The sequence below is a fragment of the Cnephaeus nilssonii genome (assembly GCF_951640355.1).
Source record: "Cnephaeus nilssonii genome assembly, chromosome: 23".
NCBI classification, from domain to species: Eukaryota; Metazoa; Chordata; class Mammalia; order Chiroptera; family Vespertilionidae; genus Cnephaeus; species Cnephaeus nilssonii.
Window position 1 is genome coordinate 10,848,949 of NC_137094.1, and position 27,003 is coordinate 10,875,951.

Consider the following 27,003-nt stretch of genomic DNA (forward strand, 5'->3'; position numbering starts at 1 on the left):
TTCTAGAAGAAACCATAGGCAGCAAAATCTCAGACACCTCATATAAGCAATATGTTTGCACACACATCCCCTAGGGCAAAGGAAACTAAGGAGAAAATAAACTAATGGGACTCCATCAAAATAAAAAGCTGCACACCAAAAGAAATAATAAAAAAAAAAAATGAAAAGGGAGCCCACTATATGGAAGAACATATTTGCCAATGATACATCTGATAAAGGGTTAATATCCAAAATATATAAGGAACTCATACAACTTAACAAAAGGAAGACAATCCAATTAAAAAATTGGCAAAGGACCTAAATAGACACTTCTTTAGGATGGCCAAGAGACATAGGAAAAATGCTCAAAGTCACTGATCATCAGAGAGATGCAAATTAAAACGACAACGAGGTATCACCTCACACCTGTCAGAATGGCCACCATCAACAAATCAACACATGACAAGTGCTGGCGAGGATGCGGAGAAAAGGGAACCCTACTACACTGCTGGTGGGAATGCAGACTAGTGCAGCCACTGTGGAAAACAGTATGGAGTTTCCTCAAAAAAACTAAATATGGAACTGCCATTTGACCCAGTGATCCCACTTCTAGGCATATATCCTAAGAAGTGCAAAACACCAATCAGAAAGAACATACGCACCTCTATGTTCATAGCAGCGCAATTTACAATAGCTAAGATCTGGAAACAGTCCAAGTGCCCATCAGTAGAAGAGTGGATAAAAAGCTGTGGTACATTTATACCATGGAATACTATGCAGCAGTAAAAAAGAAGGATCTCTTACCCTTTGAGACAGCATGGAGGGACCTGGAGAGTATTATGCTAAGTGACATAAGCCAGTCGGAGAAAGACAAGTATCACATGATCTCACTCATATATGGAATCTAATGAACAAAATAAACTGATGAGCAAAATAGATCCACAGACATAGAAGCCTGGAACAGACTGTGGAATCTCAGAGGGAAGGTGCAGGTGGATGGGTGGGTGGGAAGAGGTCAACCAAAGACCTTATTTGCATATATGCATAACCCATGGTCACAGACAATAGGGTGGTGAAGGCCTAGGGTGGCAGATGGGATCAGGCTAGAAGGGGTCAAATGGGGGGGGGGGGGAGAGGGACATATGTAATACTTTCAACAATAAAGATTTAATTTAAAAATGTTGAATCTAGCCTGTCCAGTGTTGCTCAGTGGTTGAGCACTGACCTCTGAACCAGGAGTCGCCTGCCTGGGTTGTGGGCTCAATCCCCATTAGGGGGCGTGCAGGAGGCAGCTGGTCAATGTTTTTCTCTTATCAATGTTTCTATCTTCTCTATCCCCTTCCCTTCCTTACACTAAAATCAATAAAGACATATTTTTAAAAAGTTGAGTCTAGACCTTAGAGCCATAAAGTGACTAAGCACTATAACCCTTCCTATTTTGGTATAAGACCACTGTTTTATACAATTAGAAGTAAAATGTAAGTTAGATGTAATGTAAAATTAAGAAACAGTGAAATCAACCACGGTAGAACAGACATGTCAATGACTAAGCCCACGTCATTCAGGACAAAATGTAAAACGCTGTGATGCTTTATGCATCACATTTGATGGGGGGAAAAAACATCAAAATAAATATAGACAATCTCTCAATGTAATTCCTAAATCTTTTTAAAAATGGGCTTATGGACAACAGAAAAGCAGCGTGTGAGTCTAGCTACTTGGGCGTCTCGAGGAATGATGTATTCTCCACTTATTGCCAGATGGATGGATTTGCTAGGATGCTAACTGACTAGTGGTCCGGACCACTCTTACTGCAAGGTAGTGATGAGGTTACCATCACATCATTTATGTCCATACAACAAACGTCTCTAACAAGTTCCATCGGTGGTAGTGGTGGGAGTGGGGACTTCAGTCAAAGATTATGAATAAATGAAAAAATATCGTAGCTCACACCCTCGTTAAGGTAAGGGCATGCCTCTTTGGAGGGAGGTCCTCAAAGCCCTCATCTCTCTCTTAGAGCCTGAAATACGGGAGGAAATAAGACTCTACCAGGTTCTAGACGTGCACATTATTATACACCCCAAACCTTACATTCCCGCTACTCCAACTCATTGTGACTCACCGGGACAAAAGCAGAGACCGGAAGCCTGGTGAAGATTTTATCTCCACGGTAGGAGGAGGGATTGCCGGGACTACTGAGAGCGAGCACCCTGATTTGGGGCAGGAAAAGGAACATTAATATTCAAGTGGCTGCCTGGTGAGTGTTGCTCAGTGGTTGAGCGTTGACCTGTGAACCAGGAGGTCACAGTTCGATTCCCCTGTCAGGGCACATGCCCGGGTTGTGGGCTGGATCTCCAGTGGGGGGCGTGCAGGAGGCAGCCGATCAATGATTCTTTCTCATCGTTGATGTTTTTTCTCTCTCCCTCTCCCTGCCTCTCTGAAATCAATAAAAGTATATTTTTTAAATATATACATTCAAGTCACTTAATGTGTTTCCTAAGTGTCCATGTCACAGGGTGAGAATAATCAGTTTTCAGGCTCTGAATTTAAAACTTGGTTACTAAGTGGTGTCTTGCCATCCCCCTTAGCATCCTCTCCTCATTGGGTGGTAAGTAGAAGCTGGACCCTCACCTCCATCTCCCTCCTCTCCCCAAAGTGCCTTTCCTGTGTGTCTTGCAGACTCAACCTTTCTGACTGCAGAGAGTCAAACCAGGTAACAGAAGCAAAGAAGTCCCTCTAAGGATTGAGTTATCCATCTGAAGGATCTGTCTGCAGATAAGAACAGGCAGTGGATGGGGAAAAACCCTATAGGGTGAAGGCAGTTTTAACAAATATTTTAGCTGCTTCTATTGAAATATAGTGGTGTTTCACAGAGACAGATAGGCTCAAGATTACCCACTTGATCGTGAAAAAGAAATCTCCATTTTTGCACAAAGCCAAACAGTGGCTAGAAGAAGGTAGAAACATAACAGCCATCATTATAAATGTTTATAGACATTCCCAAAGCCTTATCTAAAGTTCATCCTGTTTAAGGACATGTTTTATGTTGTACAATTCCTCTTAGAATATCAATCTAATAAGCACCAAATGAGGCTGAAGACAATGCTGTTATAAAAATGGAGAAAAATGATTAAAATATGATAATTATACTGACAACTTATATGCTCAATCTAATCAGCCAAAGCTTCCAATTTGTCATAATGTACACCTCACATCATACATTATTGCTTAATTATAGCAACACTTCTATTTGGAAAGGTTGTCAATCATGTGAATACCCATCATTTTTCTTCTCTTTTTTTTTTTTTTTTCTTCTAAGAAGGGGCATATTTTAAACAAGGATTTGAAACCACTGTGCTATTCACTTAACCCTTGGAATACTTTCATGCAAAAAACTATAGGTCCTATTGAATATTTTTATGCCACATACTAATGCAAGTTTATACTATGTAACATTATTCTTTTAAGTCAGAATTGATATACCATATTCTAAAATGTAATTAAATATTGGTAAAATTTGGTGATTTTGTGGTTCTTAATATACCTATGAGCTTGCACTAAAAAACAACAGATATAGCTTTAAAAAAAAAAAAAACATGACAAAATTTGACCAGAATGTCTCCCAATTTGCCTGCAATTCATATTGATCAAGGATGAAGAAGAAATGGCAGTGAGAGTAAAATTTAAATAGCTCTTTACAAAACACACACACAAGCCCTAGCCAGTTTGGCTCAGTGGATAGAGTCTCAGCCTGCCGACCAAGGGCACATGCCTGGGTTGCAGGCTCCATCCCCAGTAGGGGGTATGTAGGAGGCAGCCGATCCATGATTCTCTCTCATCATTGATGTTTCTATCTTTTGCTCCCTCTACTACCTTCCCTCTGAAATAAATACGAATATATTTAAAAAACAAAAACAAAAACAACACACACCAAGTGTTTATGGGAGTAGACTGTACACACAGCAAATTTAAAGTTTTCTCTGGCCTTTTACTTCATAGCCTCTGGCTCTATCATCCTTTCTCTAATTGGTGAAGATGTTTAACACATTACCGAAGTAATTAGATAAGAGCATCTGCCAGGGCCTCCTACTATGAGTTTAGTAAGTTGACCATATAACCAACTTTACTAGCAAAATGAAGTTATAAACTGAAACAACTAGTCACTTTATTGAAAAGACTGACACGTTATCTTAATCAATTACTTTGGACATAGTATTGACTGGATAAACTACATATATGTATTTGTTATACATGTATTCAGATCCTAATATATACCATAGGATATATACTATATCATCCTATATGTACTAGTATACTATAGTATATATGCTATAGTATAGATAGATTTAATATAATCTATATGTGTATACATGGACTATATATGTATATAGTGTATTCTCAGTTTTTTAACCTGGATTATTTAATATACCATTTGTCAAGAAAGGGAGCTTATTAGCTAAGAATTGACAAACTATTTTACTGAATGAGGGCATTTTGGGTCCTTAGCTATCTGGATAAATTGCTCCTAAGACTCCATTCAAACACTATGGTAGGCAAGTCTATGGGGCTTACTTCTTATAATTAGATAGAGACTTTTTTCTCCTTCATTTCTCTAAAAAATTTCACTTTGTTAAGTGTATTATAAATATGGAGTTTCCTCACAAAAACTAAAAATGGAGCTCCCATTTGACCCAGTAATCCCACTTCTAGGAATATATCCCAAGAAACTAGAAACACCAATAGAAAGGATATATGCACCCATATGTTCATAGCAGCACAATTCACCATAGCTAGATTTGGAAACAGCCTAAATGCCCATCAGCAGATGAGTGGATTAGAAAACTATGGTACATCTACACAGTGGAATACTACGCAGCTATAAAAAGAAGGAATTCTTACCATTTGCAGCAGCATGGATGGACCTGGAGAGCATTATGTTAAAGTGAAATAAGCTAGGCAATGAAAGAAAAGTACCACATGATCTCACTCATTTATGGAAATTAAGAACATTATAACCTGATGAATAAAAAGATAGATAACAGAGGCAGTAAAGCACCGAACAGACTGTCAAATTACAGCGGGAAGGCTGGGGAGTGTTGGGGAGGGGAGGGAAATAGATCAGCAAAAGGACTTGTATGCATGCATATAAGCACACACATATGGACACAAGACACTGCGGGGGGGGCGGGGGGGGATGAGGGCATGTGACAGGGGGTAGGGGAGGCTGGGGGAAGGGTCAATGGAGAAAAATAAAGGAGATATATGTACTACTATGTGTAATACTTTAAACAATAAAAAAAAGAAGCAGATGTTAACATCTGCAAGCCTCCATTATTCCTTAAGAGCTAGTTTTGTGGTGATGAAATGTCCTGATATACATACAATTGCAAATGTTGAGTATGAGCCCATGTGACAGTTGTACCTCAACTTCTATCACTTTTATGAGTTAGGTCTCAAACAATAATGTCACATGTTTTATTCTTTAAGGCCTCAGACACAATACAAGCTGCACCCAAGCACTTAAGGACACCGGGGCACGTACGTGGACCAGGCCCAGGTTCGGGCCCATCCGCACTCCGCCTTGAACCCTGCATCTCCATCGCTCATCTGGTTGCTTTCTGCGCCGATACCACATGTTCAGGCAACAGCTAGATTCAAGCATCCATAGGAGAACATGGGAAATTTCATAAATATCTAAAGCAAATAACATCCCTGAACAAGTAAGGAGGTGGTGAGTTTAGAAGGATGGGACTACCCCTTAAAGTAGTTGTAAGTCAACATGTCTTTCATACAACAACACAGCTGAAAGCACTATTTACTATAAAAGAAGGCAGGAAAGACTGAGGAGAGTACCACACGGGAGGGTAAGAATGGTGGGTACCTAAATTCCACAGTTGGGAGGGCAGCTCTTCGCTCTGTCCCTCAAGACCCACAGAGCCCCATTCCAGAGCTCGTGCCCGACAGAGACCAGAAGAAACATTCAAGAAGGCTATCGGAAAGATCTAGGCTGGCTGCAAGGAAGAAGAGCCTGACAATGGAGACTGTTTCAGCATGACACTCCCAAATACATGTAGATCAAATTTTGGCCAATGGATTAAGAGAGAGAAAAAAATCCAACCAGGCCATTTATGTGGTGGTACCTATACTCTCTCTATATAAAAGCCTAAGTGGCCGAACGCCCGAATTGACCGAAGGACCAAATGACTGGTCGCTAATGATGCGCACTGACCACCAGGGGGCAGATGCTCAACGCAGGAGCTGCCCCCTGGTGGTCAGTGCACTCCCTACAATCAATCTCCCAAGGCCCTCCCCCCGGTGGCCAACCTCCCACAGCCCCAATCGGCCCCGATCGCCGCCAGGCCAAGGACCCACCTGCGCAAGAATTCGTGCACCGGGCCTCTAGTCAGATCTATAAAGCCTATTCATGATTTAATGAATTCTTATTGACCTGATTAAATTTTCCACACAGTTTGATATCAATAATGGGTGTCATTAGGTACTAAAGAGAATCTAGCCGGCTGGTGTGGCTCAGTGTTTGAAACATTGCACCTATGAACCAGGAGGTCACGGTTCAATTCCCGGTCAGGGCACATGCCTGGGTTGTGGACTCAATCCCAAGTAGGGGACATGCAGGAGGCAGCCTATCAATGACTCTCTTTCACCACTGATGTTTCTATCTCTCTCTCCCTCTCCCTTCCTCTCTCTGCAATCAATAAAAACATTTTTTTAAAAAAAGAATCTACAATCTCACTCTATGGAGATGTTGAAAACTATAACTGCCTTCTTGTCTCAAAGAAAGAGGCTACATCTTTCTAAAGAGAAAAGAATAAACTAGTTTATGCATTCAGTTTTTTTCTAGTTCTTCAAATCCATAAGTAACTATATACGTAAAAGTCATAGATAAATAAATATATATGCGTCTACATGAAACAGATATAGTGACCTTTCTCCTTAACTAGATACCGATTTTAAAAAATTCAACACATTTATCGCAAGCCTACTAGGTGCCAGGTGTTGTAAACAGGGACTTCTACATCCTTGATCTTATTTAACATGTTGTCATTTTCATTTTCCTTATAAAAAATAAAAGGTAATCCCGCTGCAGCCGGAGGGAAACCACTTAACCTTCATTCTCCAATGTTATTTAAAATTGAGATGATAATATTTACTTCCCAAGGCACTATGAATACTAATTAATTAACATTGGCAAAAGATCTTGAAGACCAAAAATGTATGTGGAAGTTCTAAACCTAATATTATGCTTTTATTCCTTACAGCAACCTTCAATTCGACTTACCTTTTCCATTCTGTTCCATCAGTGAGGCAACATTGAACCTTGGAACAATTCGACATGGCTATACCCACAGGCTGTTAACAAGATCACCTGGCTAGGGATAGTATTCATATTAGTAATGTTTGTCCATACACACCAACGTATATGTATTTGTGCATGAAACACGGGCGAATTTAGCCGAAAATAAGATGAAATTTCTTTAATGTTGTCTCCCACGAGTTTTCACATAGGTCTGAGAACACAGGATGAAATCTGATGCTCTCTTTTTATGTGATTGGCGATATGAAATACAGTTGACCCTTGAATTATGTGGGGGTTAAGGGAACCGACCCCCCCCTCATAGTCTAAAACCCACATAGAACTTTTGGAATCCCTCAAACCATCGGCACTGCACCCCAATCACCAAAGCCTTAGATCCCTGGCAACTGTGGCTGCTTGAGCCCAAGTCCTGCGCTCCCTGGCTTTGTGTGTAGCTTGATAAAAAGGCCTGGCAATAGGCCACATGATCTCACTCATTTGTGGATAATAAAGAACATTATAAACAGATGAACAAAAAGATAGATACAGAGACAGTAAAGCATCAAACGGACTGTCAAATTACAGCGGGAAGGTTAGGGAGAGAGATCAACTGAAGGATCTTGTATGCATGCATATAAGCATAACCAATGGACGCAAAACTCTAGGGGGTGAGGGCATGTATGGGAGTGGGGTGGGGAAGGGGGCAATGGTAAGATATGTACACGTATAATACCTTAATAAAAAAATGGAAAAAAGCCGAAACCCGGTTTGGCTCAGTGAATAGAGCGTCGGCCTGCGGACTGAAGGGTCCCGGGTTCGATTCCTGGTCAAGAGCATGTGCCTTGGTTGCGGGCACATCCCCAGTGGGGGGTGTGCAGGAGGCGGCTGATCGATGTTTCTCTCTCATTGATGTTTCTAACTCTCTATCCCTCTCTCTTCCTCTCTGTAAAAAATCAATAAAATATAATAAAAGGAAAAAATATATATATATATAAAATAGGTTTCTATCTATATATTCGTTTAACTTTTTCAGTGTTGTAAATGCATGAAAAAAATACTTCTTTGTATATGTATGTGTGTGTATGTGTGTGCATGCCAAATACTGAATGCTGTATCAAAGGAATTGTGACCTTAAAATTGAGAATTTATATATTGTGAAATAAAATAAAACATTTAGTTAAAATTTAAAAAATTAAAAGAAATAAAGATAAAAATAAATTTTAAGAGGGTAAAAAAATAAAGGCCTGGTATAGGGAAAATGAAAAAGTACAGACAAAATCAAGTCCACAGAATTAAAGAGTTAAATCACAAACGGGGACGGGGGAGGGAGGGCATAAAACTAGAAAAATAAAGGTCAACGTTTGCTTAGTCTCAGTATACCTACGTAAAGGAGAAATAAAGAAACAATAAAGAACATTAATATCTGACTAAATGAAGATTTAAACTACCTGTGCTAAAATACCCATAACATTAAAAGGCAAATCGAAATTTGCAAGACTATGAAGAATTCAGTGTGTAGTATATGAAAACGACTTGCAGATCACTAAGACAGCCACTGGCATGCAAAGAACATGAACACGCAGTATGGAAAACTACACACAGCCGAAAAGCACATGGTGAAAGGAAACTTCACAAGGAAAAAAAAAAAAATGAGTGAACACTTTTCAAATGAGCTGTCATTCTTCACTTCAATGACTTAAAGTAGTAAAACCTGATAATGTTATTAAATATGATGGAGGGTGAGCCCTGCCCCGGCCAGTGTTGCCAAGTGGTCAGAGCATCGACCCGCACCCTGAAGGGTACGATTCCTGGTCATGGGCATGTTCCTGGGTTGCAGGTTCAATCCCAGGCCCTGGTAAAGGCACATCTCTCTCTTTCTCTCTCTTCCCCCCCCCCCCCCCCATCCATCCTTCCCTCCCTCCCTTCTTTCTATTCTCTCTAAAAAAAAAAAAAAAAAAAAAAATCAATGGGAAAACTATCCTGGAATATGAGGATTAACAAAAATAAAATATTAAGGGTATAATGAGCTGAGGCTCTTCAGGTACTGTCAGAGTCTACGTGATATGACGGATCTGGGAAGCAAAAGAAAAACAGGAATTCCTAAAAGGGCACACAGCCTTTGACCCAGTAATATGACTTCTGGAACCCTCATCTTAAAAAAAAAAAATCAGAGATACATACAAAGACATGTTTTTTATAACAGCAAGTTTGGAAACACCCTGAAAGTTCAACAGAAAGGAAATGAGTAATAGATCACGCTAGGACCATTGACAGTGTTTTTGTTTTTTCTTTACTTGGGGAAGGGAGGGAGCAGGGAGAGAAAGAAAAGTCAAGAAAGCAACACATTTGCTGGGGATTTTCTCAGTGGGGTGAACAAAGGACCCGTGGGATGGGTGAGTTCCTCTAGCCAGTCTTTGGGTTATGCCCTTTCTTTGCCAGCATGGATACATCTTGTCCATTCTACTTCACCCAGGGCCCCAAAAATGGGGGAAGGGAAGGAGAGACCACAAAGAGTGACAAATTGAAGATGAACTATACCTATTTTAAGTATCTATAACATCTCATTGGATGAACTACAGATAAAGTTGGAAAACGTCATTTTAATTACTGCCTTGCGAATACAAAAGTATTTGACTCAACGCTAATGATCTTGATACTGCCACTGAACCATCACTAATGTCAAAAATTTGCAAAATTCCAGAGAGCATCACCTATCATATCCATGTGTCCTAACATCAAGGTCATTCTCTAATGAGGAGGATTTTATCCACTTATATAATTTATGTGTAAATGAAGAGTATGGATGCGTTATGTTTCTGAAGGGGAGGAGGGGGAAGAAAAAAAAGAAAAACTTCTAACCAATTCCAACATTTCTGATGCCAGGCCGGTGCTCTTATTAATCTAATTCCAAATGATAGCACATTTCCAAAGACCTCTCTTGAGAGCGACTTGGGAGCTGAGCCACTCTCTCTAAGAATTACCAATTACTGTCTTGCGCACTTCCTCCTGTGCGGGATAAAAATTATCCATCTCCAATTTATCAGCAGCTACATTAGAGTTCTGGGGCCAAGAGTCCAAGCATCAGCTTTTCCTTCACTTGCCAGCTCTCGGGAGCCTGGCCTTTTCTAAAGGTTGGAAAGATTGAGCTTCCGTGACTTTGGCCTTGATCAGTTTGAAGACTTTATCTGAGAGAGCGGTCCGTCCGCTGTCCTCCTTACCTGGGGTTCCAGGGTCTTATGTGTTACCTGGTGTGTTTTTTTTTAATAAATATATTTTTTATTGATTTCAGAGAAGAAGGGAGAGGGAGAAAGAGAGAAGAAATATCAATGATGAGAGAGAATCATTGACTGGCTGCACGTGTCCTGCACTGGGAATGGGGCCTGCGACCTGGGCATGTGTTCTGACCGGGAATCGAATGGGGACATTTTGGTTCATAGGTCGACGCTCAACCACTGAGCCATACTGGCCGGGCTGTTTGTTACCTGTTTGCAATCAGGGAAAACATGTGTCTTTCTTTTTTCTTTTTCTTTTTTATAAATATATTTTTATTGATTTGAGAGAGAAAGGGGGAGGGAGAGAAAGATAGAAACATCAATGATGAGAGAGGATCATTGATCGGCTGCCTCCTGCACGCCCCCTACTGGATATGCCCTGACTGGGAATTGAACCGTGACCTCCTGGTTCATAGGTTGATGCTCAACCACTGAGCCACGCCGGCCGGGCACATGTATCTTTCAAACCAGCATCCAGACACTCAAATGGGACCTTGAGAGAGAAGTCTAGTCCCATAGACGGGTAGATTCCGCAGAGCTTCAGACCCCCTTGAAAATGGATGTGAATGTAGGACCAGACTTGTGAGCAAGCCCCCTCAGCTCCTGCCTTCCTTCCATCCGACTTTCTAGGATCCACTGCAAAGCTCAAAGCCCTAGTAGCTCATGAACAGCAAGTGCAAGGGGAAAGCCCATCTGTTCAATTACTGGGGTAAAGAAAACACAGTCAGCTCCATGCGCTAAGATGCCTACTATGTGGCCGATACGCACGATCGCACTTGTTAATGTTCTCTCTAACCCTGGCACGAGAAACTTCTTTATCCCTATTAGGAGGCTGCGAAAACGAAGGCTCAGAAAGGTCGAATACCTCACCGCAGGTCACAGCGCTGCCACGTGGCAGAGACAGGATGAAAACGACCCTCGGTGTGGCTCCAGGACCCCTGCCTTCCTACCAGCCACCTGGGGAGGAGAGAGGTCCCCAGCTGGGGAAACTGTGTTCCCACTGAGAGGCCCAAGAAGAAAGAAATCCCTGAACCCTCGAACTCAAACGCTCCAATGGGGCCATATGGTACAGAACGGAGGAAGCCGTTCCCCACCCCCACCCCGTGTGCATGTGGTTTTCTGATGGGATGCACGCAGGCAGGGCAGAGGTGAAAAGGGGGGGGGAGGGGGGAATGAAGATCGGAGTCCGAGAGGAGCAGGAGATAAGTAATACACTGAGTGGCCAGATTATTATGATCTCTGAATGCATAATAATCTGGCCACTCAATGTGTATATCCTATCTAATAAAAGAGTAATATGCAAAGTGACCATCACTCCAAGACACAAGATGGCCGCCACAAGATGGCCTGCACGGGAGGGCAGTTGTGGGCAGTTAGGGGTGATCAGGCCAGAAAAGGATGGCAGTTGGGGGAGACCAGGCCAGCAGAGGAAGGCAGTTGGGGGAGACCAGGCCAGCAAGGGAAGGCAGTTGGGGGGACCCAGGCCTGCAGGAAAGGGCAGTTGGGGGGACCCAGGCCTGCAAGAGAGGGCAGTTGTGGGGGACCAGGCCTGCAGGGGAGGGCAGTTGGGAGGGACCAGGCCTGCAGGGGAGGGCAGTTGGGGGTGAGCAGGCCGGCAAGCAGAGTGGTTAGGGGCGATCGCGCAGGCAGGCAAGTGAGTGGTTAGGAGCCAGTGGTCCTGGATTGTGAGAGCGATGTCCGACTGCCGGTTTAAGCCCGATCCCACAGGGACATCCCCTGGCAGTAGGACATCCCCCGAGGGGTCCCAGATTGGAGAGGGTGCAGGCCGGGCTGAGGGACAACCCCCCCCCCCCCCCCCGTGCACAAATTTCGTGCACCAGGCCACTAGCATATATATAATATACATAACCCATATATGTATATTAGAGACCTGGTGCATGAATTCGTGCATGGGTGGGGTCCGGCCAGCCTGGCCAGGGGGAGGGGACATGGGCAGTTGGCCGGCCTGCCTGCTGGTCAAACTCCTGGTCGAGGGGACAATTTGCATATTAGCCTTTTATTATAAAGGATATACACCGAGTGGCCAGATTATTATGCGTTCAGAGATCATAATAATCGGGCCACTCAGTGTAGAGCAACACAGCGTCGGATGCACGGGGAACGGAGCCATGCCGAGCGGCCAGCTCGGCACGGCTTGCAGCCCTGGTCTCGGGCTGCAGGGAGGCCCTGGCCAAGCTTTCACCTTCACATTCACAGCCGGCTGTTCCCCCGGCAGATCATTCTCTGAGCTGGAAGAAATAGGAGCGAGGCACGGTGCAGCGGTGCATGCCTGGCTCAGCTTATTAAAACATGGGCAGCAGGCAATATTTCACCCCCCACCACCTCCCAGAAATAAAAAAAAAAAATAAAAAAAGATAGACAAGTGAGAGCAGCTAATCCATTGGAAGAAATTAGCAGGCAGAGGATGTCGCTGTTTGGAATGATGGACGAGGCTGAAATAGCGACACAGGCGAACGTCCAGTGGGATAATTACTCCGAGCTCTCAGGCTAAAATCTGTCTTGGAGGAAACTGGGAAGCTTTGATGACTCAATTTCAATGGGCAGGCTTAGGAAATACATAGTAAAACCCATTAAAATTGAAATTGTTCTTGGTAGGTAGTCTGTGACTAGGCTGCTGACCCTGTCGGGCGGCTTTTAATAAGGTACACACCATTTTTATTCTCCAAAGTGGCATGCGCTTCAGCTGCCCACACACTCAGGTTTAACCCTGAAGTCGCTTGCCCTGCGGATGTTCCCTGGACGTGTGGTACGCACACTTCCGTTCTTCTCCTAGAAATTGGTGAGTTCCCAAATGCATGTAGACACGGTTGGCTTTGGCTCAACAAAAGCTGCTTCCTTTATCATTCTGCCCACCAGTGTTCCAGCTTCGGAGAGAGAGATCTGTTGGCAAGTCTGATCAGATTTAATGTTCATGGAGGAAATGTTTCCAGAATATGTCCTTGTTGATCTAAAACAACTCTATCCCCCTCACCCCACCCTGGTGATTACTGTGTCATGCCATGACCATCACTGGGTTATACATGTGAAATATATCCAAGTACAATCCGAATTAATCCCCACAGCCATTCTAAAATGACCTGGAATGAAACAGAACCACAATCTACATGCCTGGCCATAATTGCTTTAGGAAAATCCTCAACATTAAGAAGCTAGAGCAGTGGTCGGCAAACTCATCAGTCAACAGAGCCAAATATCAACAGTACAACGATTGAAATTTCTTTGGAGAGCCAAATGTTTTAAACTTAAACTATATAGGTAGGTACATTGTTATTAACTTAATTAGGGTCCTCCTAAGCTGGCCTTTGCTAAAAACTCAAGGGGCCAAAGAGCCGCATGTGGCTCGCGAGCCGCAGTTTGCCGACCACTGAGCTAGAGGATCACTGAGGCCATGGCACTCAGCGTGTGATCTTCAGGGCAGCTACGTAGGCATCTTGTTAGACATTGAGACTCTCAGGCCCCATCTCGGACCTACTGAATTAGAATCTGCGTTCATGAGTCCCGCAGGTAACACACGTGCACATCCAAGGTGGAGAAGCGCTGTTCTCCTGCACAAGGGATTTGAGGTTTCTCTCATCACCCATCATCCAAGCAATTCTCCATTCAGCCAAACCTGTCCCAGATAACACCTATTTGGAGGGGCGAAATAACTACAAAGAATCAGACTCAAACTCCCTATATTGATAAACCATTCTTTCATCCAAAAATATGGAAAGAGAGTCAATGAATCAATATCCATTCAAATATCGATTGGAGGAAATCAAACAGCACACACAGATGCCAAAGGAAAGAGGTGATTCAGAGAATAGAAGACAACGCTTGCAAATGTTCAAGCCGTGTCTTTAGAGAGAGCTCAGGCAAGGGTGCAATTCATAAAAGAACGGGCTTCTTTGAGAAAAGACCAATGAAAGAACATGAATGAGCTCTCGTGGATTAAAAATAGGATTACTGAAATCAAAATACTATTTAAAAAAAACAAACTGGACCTTAAGGCTAAAAAATGGAGAATGCAGAGCATCGACAAGTGAGGGGGAGATCCAGTCCTTCACTCCTTGGCTGACCAAGTCTTTCCTGTGTAACTCTCCGAGTCAGGCCAGGGCTGGAGATGGTACAGAGCCTGTGCTCTCAGGGCTGATGAGATGCAAGTGAGCCAGATAAATGTTAAGAGCCAAGGAAGTCACACACTCAGTCCAAAGGAGTTAAAGCAAAACCAAACCCAAAAGCCCAGAAGCTAAAACAGGTAGAAAAAGCTAAATAACAAACAAATAAGAGATAACAGCCCTGGCCGGTTTGGCTCAGTGGATAGAGTGTCGGCCTGCAGACTGGGGGGTCCCAGGTTCGATTCCGGTCAAGGGCATGTACCTTGGTTGCGGGCACATCCCCAGTGGGGAGTGTGCAGGAGGCAGCTGATCGATTTCTCTCTCATCGATGTTTCTAACTATCCCTCTCTCTTCCTCTCTGTAAAAAAATCAACAAAAATATATATTTTTTAAAAAAGAGATAACATTTTCCAGAGTAAAAAACAAAAAAACAAAAAAACACAAAAAAAACATGATTTGCACACTGAAAAAAGCTCATTAAATTCCTAATAGGAGATCTATCTACCTACCTACCTACCTACCTATCTCCAAGTACAATCCAAATTAATCCCCACGTGCATTCAAAATGAAATGGAATTAGATAGGTAGGTAGGTAGGTAGATATCCATAGATAGATAATTTTTAAAAATCAATGCATGAAGACCTAAAACAAAGAGTTAAAAGTGACTGCCTTGGTAGGATCAGGGAGGTGATAAGGTAAGGAAGACGATTTTTATTCAAAAGATGATTAAGCTTTGCATACCCTCCATGGGCTCCCAGAGCTCTCCTCTGCACCCCCGATTAAGAAACCCTAAATTAGAGAACTGCAGAGAGAGCTGTCCTACGGACGCAGGCGCCCGTCGCGACCTAATAAGAACCTGTAACCACTGTGCAGAAGTCCCCACTTTCTGTGCCATTAACAACCCAGGAGATTCCTCACAGTCTCAGTCTAAGCAACGAGAAAAGAATTCCCTCTGCCAGTCCTACAATTCCCGACACAAGCAGACAGATGCCCCAGTCCAGGTTACAGAGGAGAAAAATCCATGGAAAATGGGGAATCGAGATGATGAGAGAGAATCTAAGCAGATTCATGTGAGATGGGGCCACACACATTTTCTCTCATGGCTTCTCGGTTAGAGTTGCACCAACCTGGCAACGTAAAGGCAGGAGAAGGAGTCTGGGTCTATCATGCTGGGTGTTTGTAGATTTGGGGAGCCGGAGGAGGGGGGCTCTCAATACAGAGCGGAGATCTAGTCTTTTTTAGTGAATACTTGCTATTGCTTTTATGAAGCCCACAGTCAGGAGTCACCCATAAGGACACACATCTGAGCTCATCTTCCTTTAAGCTCTGGGATCCCGTGCACTCCTCACCAGTCAGACCAGCATCGCCTCAACCTACCTCCAGGCCACTCTCCCTCATTCTGCAGGTTGATGCATCAGCCAGCCCTTCTCAAATTTAATCATACAGTACCCCCCCCCCAAATTATGAGGAAAATGATTTGAAGGTGCTTATATATTTAAATATGTATTTTAAATATATTTAAATTTTTAATATATTTTTATTGATTTCAGAGAGGAAGGGAGAGGGAGAGAGATAGAAACATCAAAATGATGAGAAAGAATCATTGGTCAGCTGCCTCCTGCATGCCTCCTACTGGGAATCAAGCCCGAAACCTGGGCATGTGCCCTGACTAGGAATCAAACCATGACCTCCTGGTTCACAGGTCAAGGCTCAACCAATGAGCCACACTAGCCGGGCGAAATGCTTATATTTTATAGACTCAGAAAAGTTTATTTCAATTTATATATTTTCATACAATACTTGGTTTAATTGGCATTATCTATAAAAATTATCCTGATGGTTAGTTCAATAACTATTTGTTGAGTACATATGCGTCAAGTATTTTTCTAGGCACTGGTCATAGAAAAATAACTATAGGCCAATGAGTTAGAAAAATAGATCATTTCCATACAATTAACCAGAGCTATGGAAAGGTTCACAAAGGGTTATCTATATATATAAAAGCCTAAGCCACTGAACGACCAAACGACTGGTCGACATGACACGCACTGACCACCAGGGGGCATACGCTTAACGCAGGAGCTGCTCCCTGGTGGTCAGTGTGCTACCACAGCCAACCAACCTCCCGCGGTCCCTTCCCCTGGCCGGCCGGCCCTGATTGGCCCTGATTGGGACTGGGCCAGGCAGCCCAGATCGGCCCCAATTGCCGGCCAGGCCAAGGGATCCCATCCAGGCACAAATTCATGCACGGGCCTCTAGTAGATAATAAAAGACAGACGACAAGCAGGGGGGTGGGGGGATCAGCCAAACAGGGACGTTCAGGGAAAGGACCACTCAGCTAGAACTGGAAATAGCATATTCTGACCCAACCCAGTTCCTTGATAAGACTAACTCATCTGTTACATTCGTTTACTCTTATATTCTCAGTGCTAAGAATTACTCATGTATTTTTAAGGTGACAGATAATATTTTCTTAAAACATTTTTTATGGATTTCAGAGAGGAAGGGAGAGAGAGAGGGAGATAGAAACATCGATGATGAGAAAGAATCATTGATCGGCTGCTTCCTGCACGCCCCTTACTGGTGATCGAGCCTGCAACCCGGGCATGTGCCCTTGACTAGAATTGAACCAGGGACCCTTCAGTCCACAGGCCGATGCTCTATCCACTGAGCCAAACCAACTAGGGCGACAGATAATAACTTTAAATTTTCCATTAACCTGTGGAAACCGGATGAATCTAGAAGGATTCACTGCCATACAACTGCTTGCATCCCAGTATCTCCGTCAGGCTAAGGGTCGTTAGCATTTGAGCCTACAATCATAACGAACATGGGAAATACCATAAATGTGATGAATGGAGCACAACGCAAATATTTTATACTTGTGAGCTGGGTATGTGTGTCAGGTAATTGTACATTCGCTACCCTCGGACCTCAATTAATTCATTCAGGATGACTGGATATTCGTGAGGGGGGAAAAATGCAAACACCATCATCACCATGTTACCTGAAAGGGTGTTTCATTGCCTGCAGAATGTAGGAGACATTTCTCTCATTAGCCTCTCTACTAAATTAGGGCTTGATGCTGGTCGAGTATTTGTGGCTTAGCCAAAGCTCATAAAATAGACAGTAGCCAATGAAGGGGAGGAATGATTTATAGGCCAGAAGCCACATCTCTGTCTTTTTTTACAGTCACGTAGTCTGAAACCACGCAGACACATTTTTCCATATTTCCTTTAGGAAAAGGGAAAGAGTAGATTATTTTTTTTAAGTCATGGGTTTAATTAAAAAGAAAAGAATAGATGTAAATTTAAAGAACTCTGACTTTTTTTTAGGTGAATCCACACCAAAAAATATTTTTCCATTGATTTTTAGAGAGAGTGGAAGGGAGAAGGGGAGAGGGGGAGAAGAGAAGAGGGGCAGAAGGAGAGAGAGAGAGAGACATCGATGTAAAAGAGACACACCACTTAGTTGCCTCCTGCACACACCCCGACTAGGGCTGGGGATCAAGGTGCCCTTGACCGGAATCGAACCCGGGACCCTCAGTCTGAGAACTGACGCTCTATCCACTGAGCCAAACCGGCTAGGGCAAGACCTCTGACTTTTTACACTGGCCACTCACGTTTCATTTATACGGATCCAAGTACCAAATGGAGAGACATATGTAGCATAATTGTTAAAAATCATGTTTCATTTGTTCCTCCCGTTGTATTTGCCAATTCGGCCATCTAGATAAGGAAATACCTTGAGATGGGCTGCATTATTGATTCTGAGTGTGTATTAGCCAACAAGATCAAGAAGGGAGAGGAGCTCTAATAAATCACCCAAGACACCGGGCTGTTCCCCCCTACCACAGAGGATGGCAATAGCTACACACTTATCTGAGCGAACTGAGAATTTCTACAGGTTTCTTTGATTTGTGCCAGTTCCATCATCCTCAAACACTGAATTTCTGCCTGTGTCATACAATACACAGTGACTCGCCTAGAAATCAATATACAGTCATGTGTCATCGAAAGCCAGGGATGGCCTGGCTGGCATGGCTCAGTGGTTGAACATCGACCTATGAACCAGGAGGTCAGGGTTCGATTCCCGATCAGGGCACATGCCCGGGGTTGCAGGCTCAATCCCCAGTAGGGGGTGTGCAAGAGGCAGCCGATCCATGATTCTCTCTCACCACTTATGTTTCTATCTCTCTTTCCCTCTCCCTTCCTCTCTCAAATCAATAAAAATATGTCTTTTTAAAAGGGCAGGGATGCATTCTGAGAAATGTGTCGTTAGGTGATTTCACCATTGCATGGACATCATAGAGTGCACTGGCACACATCTAGATGATCTAGCCCAGTGGTCGGCAAACTCATTAGTCCACAGAGCCAAATATCAACAGTACAACGATTGAAATTTCTTCTGAGAGCCAAATTTTTTAAACTGAAACTTCTTCTAACACCACTTTTTCAAAATAGACTAGCCCAGGCCGTGGTATTTTGTGGAAGAGCCACACTCAAGGGGCCAAAGAGCCGCATGTGGCTCACGAGCCTCAGTTTGCCGACCACGGATCTAGCCTACGACCCACCCAGGCTGCACGGTACAGCCTGTTGGTCCTGGGCTATGAGCCTGTATAGCATGTTCCTGGACTGAACACTGCAGGCAACTATGACACGATTGTATTTGTGTGTCCAGACATTTCTATACACAGAAAGGGGCCAGTGAAAATACCGTATCCAGCACTTTCTGTAAGACGGGCAGTGCCGTTGTTTTGCTTAGACCAACATCATCAGAAACACGTAGGTAGTAAGTTGCACCACACATTACAATGGCGACGATGTCACCGGGAAATGATCATTCTTCAGCTCCATTATCACCTCACAGGACCACCATCTATATGCAATCCGTCACTGATAAAAATGTCACTATGTAGTTAGTACGTGACTCTACCATACAGGTGGTATTTCAAGTCAGTGAAGAAACGGCAGCCTGTTTACTAAACCGTTCCTGGCACCTTCGAAATAGGTTATCATTACCCTCATGTTATAAAGGAGGGAACTGAAGCACAGAGAAGTTAGGTAACTTGCCCACCATCACACAGCGAGGCGACAACAGACCTAGGGCTCAATCTTGGGCCGGCTGACTCCAGAGCCTGAGCCTTTACCCACTACACTGTCTCTTCCTAATATTTTATTTTTACAACCACCTGATTTTACAAACAAGAAAACTGAACGACAGAAAAGTAACTTCCTGAGATCACAAACTGAGCAAGAAGTAGTTCTAGAATTTGAAGTCAAGCCATCCGGGTAGTTACTTGTTTTTTAAAAGTATTTTGTATTCATTAAATCCGAATTCCCAACTGTCTAGGTTTTTAAGGTGAGAGAATTTTCTAACTCATGTCCGTGGACCACAGCTCCATCCACGCCTCGTGGCCCAAATCAGCAATCCCAAGTCCTGCTTGAACTTTCTCTTTCAGAACTTTTTGTTCAAATCCCTGCATCTCTTCTCTCTCCCACCTTTTAAAGGACGTACCTGGTATCCAATCGGTGTGCACCCTGCAGCCGAGGGCTCTTTCCAAAACACTCTTTGGATCAAGCTGCTCCTTCGCACACATTTTTTAGAAGCTCCTCTTTGCCTCTAGGTGGGGAATCCAGGAAGCAGACCTGTTAGGTTTTACAGTGCCCCCTTCCTCCCCCAAAGCCTTCTCCTACCCATCCCCTACCTGAACCGGCTGACAGCCCGCTGCCTTCTGGCCACGCTGGAAAGCACCAAACTCTCTACCTAACTACTGGTAAATATTCATGCTGAACTAGAGGCTCGATGCACGAAGATTCGTGCAAGAATGGGCCTTCCTTCCTGGTTGCCGGCACCACCTTTGCTCCAGCCCAGAGCCACCTTTCCGCCTTCCCACGCTGCCCAGAGGCCTGGAGCGGCTGGGGCGATGCGGAATGCCTGACGAAGCAAGCGTCCTACCCCCGGCTGCTTGGTGCCTGTGTATGCAAATTAACCTGCCATCTTTGTTGGGTTAATTTGCATACACACTCCTGATTGGCTGGTGGACGTCACGAAGGTACAGTCAATTTACATCTTTCTCTTTTATTAGTATAGATACCTTTTAAACACAAACACATGTATTGCTTACCTGTCAGTCCCTCCCAACATCGAAGTGGCATTCACGTCCAAAACACGAGAGAACGTCGGTGTGACCACATGGGGAAAGCAAGCTCTGCAAGTTCATCCCTTGGGTTTTTCCCTCTCCAAAGGATTAAACATTTGAATTCAAATTCTCAGTCCTGAAATTAATTCTTTTCAACGCTAGCTACCTTGATTTCTATTTATCTGATAGAAAGACTGGGGGTACCTATGACAGGCCAGGCACTTCGCTTGGTCCTACGGCTCAGCAAAGATTCACAAAACAAGATTCTGATCTGTAACCCCACCGCCGATGGAGGTGAGCACAGTCACATTCCCCGGGACAACATGTGAGGGTGTCCGGTTCGGTGTTTGCTACACGAAAGGCACGCTGTTACTGTGTTAAAAGAAATCATCAGGATATAGTAATCACTACCCTAGTGGCTTATAGAGAAACCACACTCAGCTAGATTCCCCTTTGCAGCTGAAATTCTTTTACAGAACACAAAGCTCAGATAAAGGTACCAAAGATGTTTTGATTTTCCCTTCCCCCCACCTCCCCCCAAAAAAATAACATCTCTAAGTCTACATGCACCTGACACAGTTATCAATTCTGATAAACCATAACCTATTTTGGAGGGAAAAACCATTAATGCCATATTAAACAGCAGGCAGCTGATGGGTAGAAGCAAATTCACCACATGAGAAACGGTATCTATTTGAGCCCTTTGGCTTTTATTTATTCCGAGGCTAATGTCACTGAATTGCTTTAAATGGCTTTCCAGGAACAAGCTGATTCCCTGGCCACAGATTGGGGAACCCCCTGACCTTCCAAGATCCCGAGCTGCAACCCCAAGTTCTCAGCGCAAGTTGTTTTCCTGTGAACTTGGCTCAGAAGCCCAGGACCCGAGGAAGGAGACCTGAAAGGCACCTTTCTCAAAAACAATTGATTTGCTTCATTTCATTGCAATGGCTGCTGCTTTGATGGCTCCTATTTACAATGGCTTGTCCCGCTCTCCGATGGAGTTGATATGTTGGAGACTTTCACACTATAAACCTGATCGGAACTTCCTCCGTCATAAACAGACTGGGTTTGGGGGGGGAGGGGGGGTGCCCCTCCATCCCTCCCTCCCTCCGGGGCCCCCGGAGCCCATTTGCTTACCAATTTGTAGCTAAAGACATAAGAATGTGTTCTTCATGCCCAGCTGCTCCGGGTAGTTGAAAATAGTTCTGGAAGCTCAATATGCAAACTGGGTCGGGCGCCTGAAAAAGAATTCAACGAGAAGAAAATGTGACCTTCCTTAGAGAAAGTTGCTCAGGTACATTCATTCTTTTAAGCATGGAATTTCCAGAGCGTTCCTAAAACACACGAAGACTGTCTATTTGCCTCGGAAGCCGTTTCCGAAACAACTTGGAAAACGAACAAGCTGGGATTCGAGTTTGCGATGCTTTTTCTCCTAAATGCCAAGGCTGTGTCCCATGTCACAGTGACTTACGTTGAAGCTCATCACTGAAACATGTTCCCGTTACAAAGCAAGAGACACACACCCCACTCATCCACAGTAAGGCCTGTAATTTAGCAGCTACTGAGGGGTCTGGGGTTGATGGGTTTTCCTTTTCAACGCCTCTTTCGGGCATGTGCTGGGTAAGTTTATTTCCGTAAGTTTATTTCTTTTCTTTGGAACAGCAGTTCCAACTGAATCGGGATCACGTAGAAATCAAGGCGTTACATTAGCGCAAAATGCTGCCCCACACTGCCTCCCACCTGTTTCTGGGTAGATGGGTATGCTGCCCCACACTGCCCCCCACCTGTTTCTGGGTAGACGGGTTCATTGAACAGGCATGTCCTATGACAAGGTGCGATTTCCTATCAGTTTGCAAAGCGATTTTGCCAGAGCAGCACTTGGATCTATAATAGTGAGTTCAGAGTTAGCCCTAACCAACAAAAAATCCAACCCAAACCTTCCAAGACACAAACAGTCAATTAGGGCCATTCCTCCGTACCCAGAGATAATTTATCCGCAGCAGGTCTGTGCAAAACGCGTGCCAACTAATCCTAACCCAACCCATCCACACTCCTGCCTACAAAGAGAATGACATGAATTTCTTAGGGAAAAATCGCAGGCCAAAAATTTAAAAATCTTTTTCCACCCAACGGTAGATCCCTACTGAACTTCTCCCTTGATTTCAGCAAAATCCCTCCATGATGCCCAGCCCTATTTTTAATGTAGTTCTTCTGATTTAAGCTATTTTTCTTTGATGATGAAAAATAACTGATTCATGGGTTCTTCATAAAAACGATGGCAATCATGGTAAGAGCATGATTACTAGGAAACGTCATTTGTGCAGGAGACAGGAGACATGATGAAGTGATTGTATGTCAGGATTTCTTAACTATTTTTAATTGGAATCAAAATCAGCAGCTTGAGCATTGCCTTAAATCACCTTTAAAAGCAAATCTCAACCTGAATGATGGGTTAGAAAGCTTTTGGGGGGAGCTGTTCATTAGCGAGGGAACATTACCAAGGAAAAGCTGTACTTCTTGAAAAGCAAAGTCACATTTTAAATCAAATGAAACCACAAAATTGTAGATTTGTTTGACTATTTTTATATTTTTATGTATGTATACATGTGTATGTATATACGAGAATAGCATAGACTACTTTCCCATGGTTCAGTTATCTAACCTATCCGAGACTTGATAAAAATGAAAAATTTTAAATCTCATTTCCAAATATTTCAGTATTTATTGTCATAAGAATACAACATGCAAATGATGTTTTCTTCAAAAATTTTTAGAAGCTTAGCTGCCAATTAAATGAGAGAATATCTACATAGGCAAAAAAATTAGAGGATAATCAATTAAAACTGAAGTATCCATGTTGATTTAATAATCTATTTCAGGTTAGGTAGATTTGAAGAAATAAATCAATAGAGATTAAAAATTAGTCTGATGCCCTGGCTGCTGTGGCTCAGTTGGTAGGAGCATCGTCCTGTACACCAAAAGGTCTCAGGTTCAATTCCCAGTCAGGACACATACCTAGATTGTGACTTTGGTTGCCGAATGGGGCGCAATTGTTTCTCTCTCCCTCCCTCCCTCCCTCCCTCACTCTCTCTAAAATCAATAAACATTTGGATTAAAAAAAAAACAAACACGAGGATTTTTAAAAAATGGGGGAAAATATTATTCTGATGACTCCAAATGTTTATATATACAGGGTGGGGCAAAAGTAGCTTTGCAGTTGTGAGTATGCAAAACACGGCTGATTCCTGTATTATTATTTACTCATTGTTGTGTTATTTTTCCATACAAACTGTCAACCTACTTTTGACCCACCCTGTATGTACCATATTTTCCGGCAAAAGTCGTCTTATACGCCAGAAAATACGGTACATGTGTATTTACCTAACTTACGTAATGTAATCTCTCAATTCAGTAAGGCGTGGCAGAAAAATCACGGGAGCCCTTTTGCATTCAACAAGGGTTCCTCATCGCAACAAACTTGGGGAGGTGTGGGATGGGGGGGGGGCAAATCGGGGAAGAAAGAGGGACATCTGTAGTACTTTCAACAATAAAATACATTTTTAGAAAATTTCAATTCCACTCCTGACATCTTATTGAATTACACAAGTCACTTCTTGTCTTTCCTGTATCTGTCTCAGCTAGAAAACTGGGCCAAAATCCTTCCTTCCCAATAGATTCGGTATATATAATGCTCAAATTAAAAACTACACGTCACGTACAAAATAAATTGTCACAGTCCTCTGCAGAAGAATGCAGGCGCAACACAGGCTTACACAGTTGCAAATAAAGGCGAAAATTCAGAGTCGTCATGGGTCGCTGTGAAACCCCGTCAGACCAGGGAAGAGTTAAAATCTGAGAACTCCCCAAAGCTTAGATGACTTTGGAAACACAGATCAAAAACAAAGAGACGGAAAGTATAATTAACTCCATTACTGCTCAGTCAAATGAAAACAGCCATGACATCCTTTCTTATTTATGACCCCGGCAAATGGCTCAATTCCAGGCCTGAATATTGCTGTCGGCGGGCACCGGCTCCAGAGCAGGTGAGGCAGCAACAAGCTCCTGAAATTTATGTCGCCGGATCGTGTTATCCGGAGAAGATTTATGCGGAAGTCCCATAAAAAATAAGTAGCTTTTCTATCTTCTTATAACAATTCTTGTTCTCAGCAAACGAAGGCTGGGATTTTTCTAAAGTGCGTTTAGAACAATGAAAAGTCTACTTGCTTAAATATACATTTTGTCTCAGAGACTAAAATTTACCAATAGCAATTGTTTAAAAAAAAATCCTTAATCAAGCCATCTATTAACAGGTATGACACATTTTCATTTCGGAGTTGTCCTGCTTGGTAACTGGAGAATTCATCAGTGTGGTATATTATTCGCCACTCTGCAGAACGGCAGTGGGAATACTTTAGGTCATTCAGAACGTATCTTCCTGGGAATTCCTTCCAATTACTTTCCACCTCTGTTCTCACCTTTCTGCTCAAATCTTGTCTTCTGAATCATTTTGGTATTTCTAAAGCCTAGGACAGTACCCGGCATGTAGTATTTCTCCAACAACCTATTTATCCATAAAGAACGCCACGGTGCATATATATCCTATTGCTCCAGCTCAGATGGCAGGGACCGACTCCCTTGTATTTCTTTGTATCTTATCATCAACGCCTAGGACATGACCCTTATTTACAGTAGCTGCTCAATAAATATTAGTTGATGGATTGATTTCCCAAGTTAAGTACGTTTGCAATGATATAAAATCATTCCTTCACTGCTGGTGGAGTATGCATTGGTATAACCATTTGAATGGCAATTTGTTGCTTACACTTTTGGTCAAGAATGTTCATAGCAACAGAGTTTGTAAGGACAAAAAGAAAAGAATGGATAAACAGTGGTATATTCCCATAAGGCATGGTTGTAGTACAGTGGGAAAGCATCAAACTTCCTTCCATGGGTCATCACAAATGCCTCTCCCAAATAAAATATTGATGCTCTGACTGGTTTGGCTCAGTGGACAGAGCGTTGGCCTGCGGACTGAAGGGTCCCAGGTTCGATTTCAGTCAAGGGCATGTACCTTGGTTGCGGGCACATCCCCAGTGGGGGTGTGCAGGAGGCAACTGATCGATGTTTCTCTCGCATCGATGTTTCTAAATCTCTATCCCTCTTCCTTCCTCTCTGTAAAAAATCAACATATATATATATATATATATATATATAGAGAGAGAGAGAGAGAGAGAGAGAGAGAAAACAAAACCCAACTGTGCATCATTTACTAGTATATGTATAGTTTTAAAGAATGAAAGCAACACTCCCTATTGTATGATACACTACACAATGTATTTCTTAATTTTTAATGTATGGAAATGCTTCCCCCCCACCCCCCCACCCCCCAGTGTGGTTCAGTGGTTGAGCTTCAACCTCTGAACCAGGAGGTCACGGTTCAATTCCCAGTCAGGGCACATCCCCGGGTTGCAGGCTGATCCCCAGTAGGGGGCGTGCAGGAGGCAGCCGATCAACGATTCTTATCATTGATGTTTCCATCTCTCTCCCTTCCTCTCTGAAATCAATAAAAACAGATTAAGAAATAAATGCGTGGAAGTGGAAAGCACTACACTTAGCAAGTGGCTGCCTTGGGGTAAGGAAAGGATGGCATCCTGGGGAGGAACACAGGGACATCACAGATTCCAATACTGACAAGGGTATAGGGCCGTGGTCGGCAAACTGCGGCTCGCGAGCCACATGCGGCTCTTTGGCCCCTTAAGTGTGGCTCTTCTACAAAATACCACGGCCTGGGCGAGTCTATTTTGAAGAAGTGGCATTAGAAGAAGTTTAAAAAATTTGTCTCTCCAAAGAAATTTCAATCGTTGTACTGTTGATATTTGGCTCTGTTGACTAATGAGTTTGCCGACCACTGGTATAGGGTATACAATAGCAATACCCAACACTGATTGAGAACATAGGCCATGTGTTAAAGGCTTAAAATGGGTTACTTCCTTTCATCTTCACAATTATCCATAACTCACTACGCCTCATTCTAGGTGAGGAAACCACGATGCTGGGAGGTAATGGAACCAGCTCAGTGACCTGGCTCCTAAGTGCTGGACTGAGACCTTAACGGGGGCGATCTCACTCCGAGGCCCACCTTCTGAAACCAGCCACCTGTTCGGCCTCCCACATGAACG

The 27,003-nt window shown here is 43.3% G+C and overlaps 1 long non-coding RNA gene across 3 annotated transcripts in view; it reads right to left on the reverse strand.

The window, feature by feature from the left end:
• Positions 1 to 27,003, reverse strand: part of LOC307094531 — a 503,912-nt gene that overhangs the window by 19,032 nt on the left and 457,877 nt on the right. For 2 of the 3 annotated variants that reach the window (XR_013813082.1, XR_013813083.1), the window contains exons 8-9: positions 21,962 to 22,062; positions 20,200 to 21,196 (exon numbers count right to left, since the gene is read on the reverse strand). This is a non-coding gene — a long non-coding RNA (uncharacterized lncRNA). The remainder of the gene's footprint in view (positions 1 to 20,199; positions 21,197 to 21,961; positions 22,063 to 27,003) is intronic. The other variant, XR_013813081.1, reaches the window with a different exon arrangement.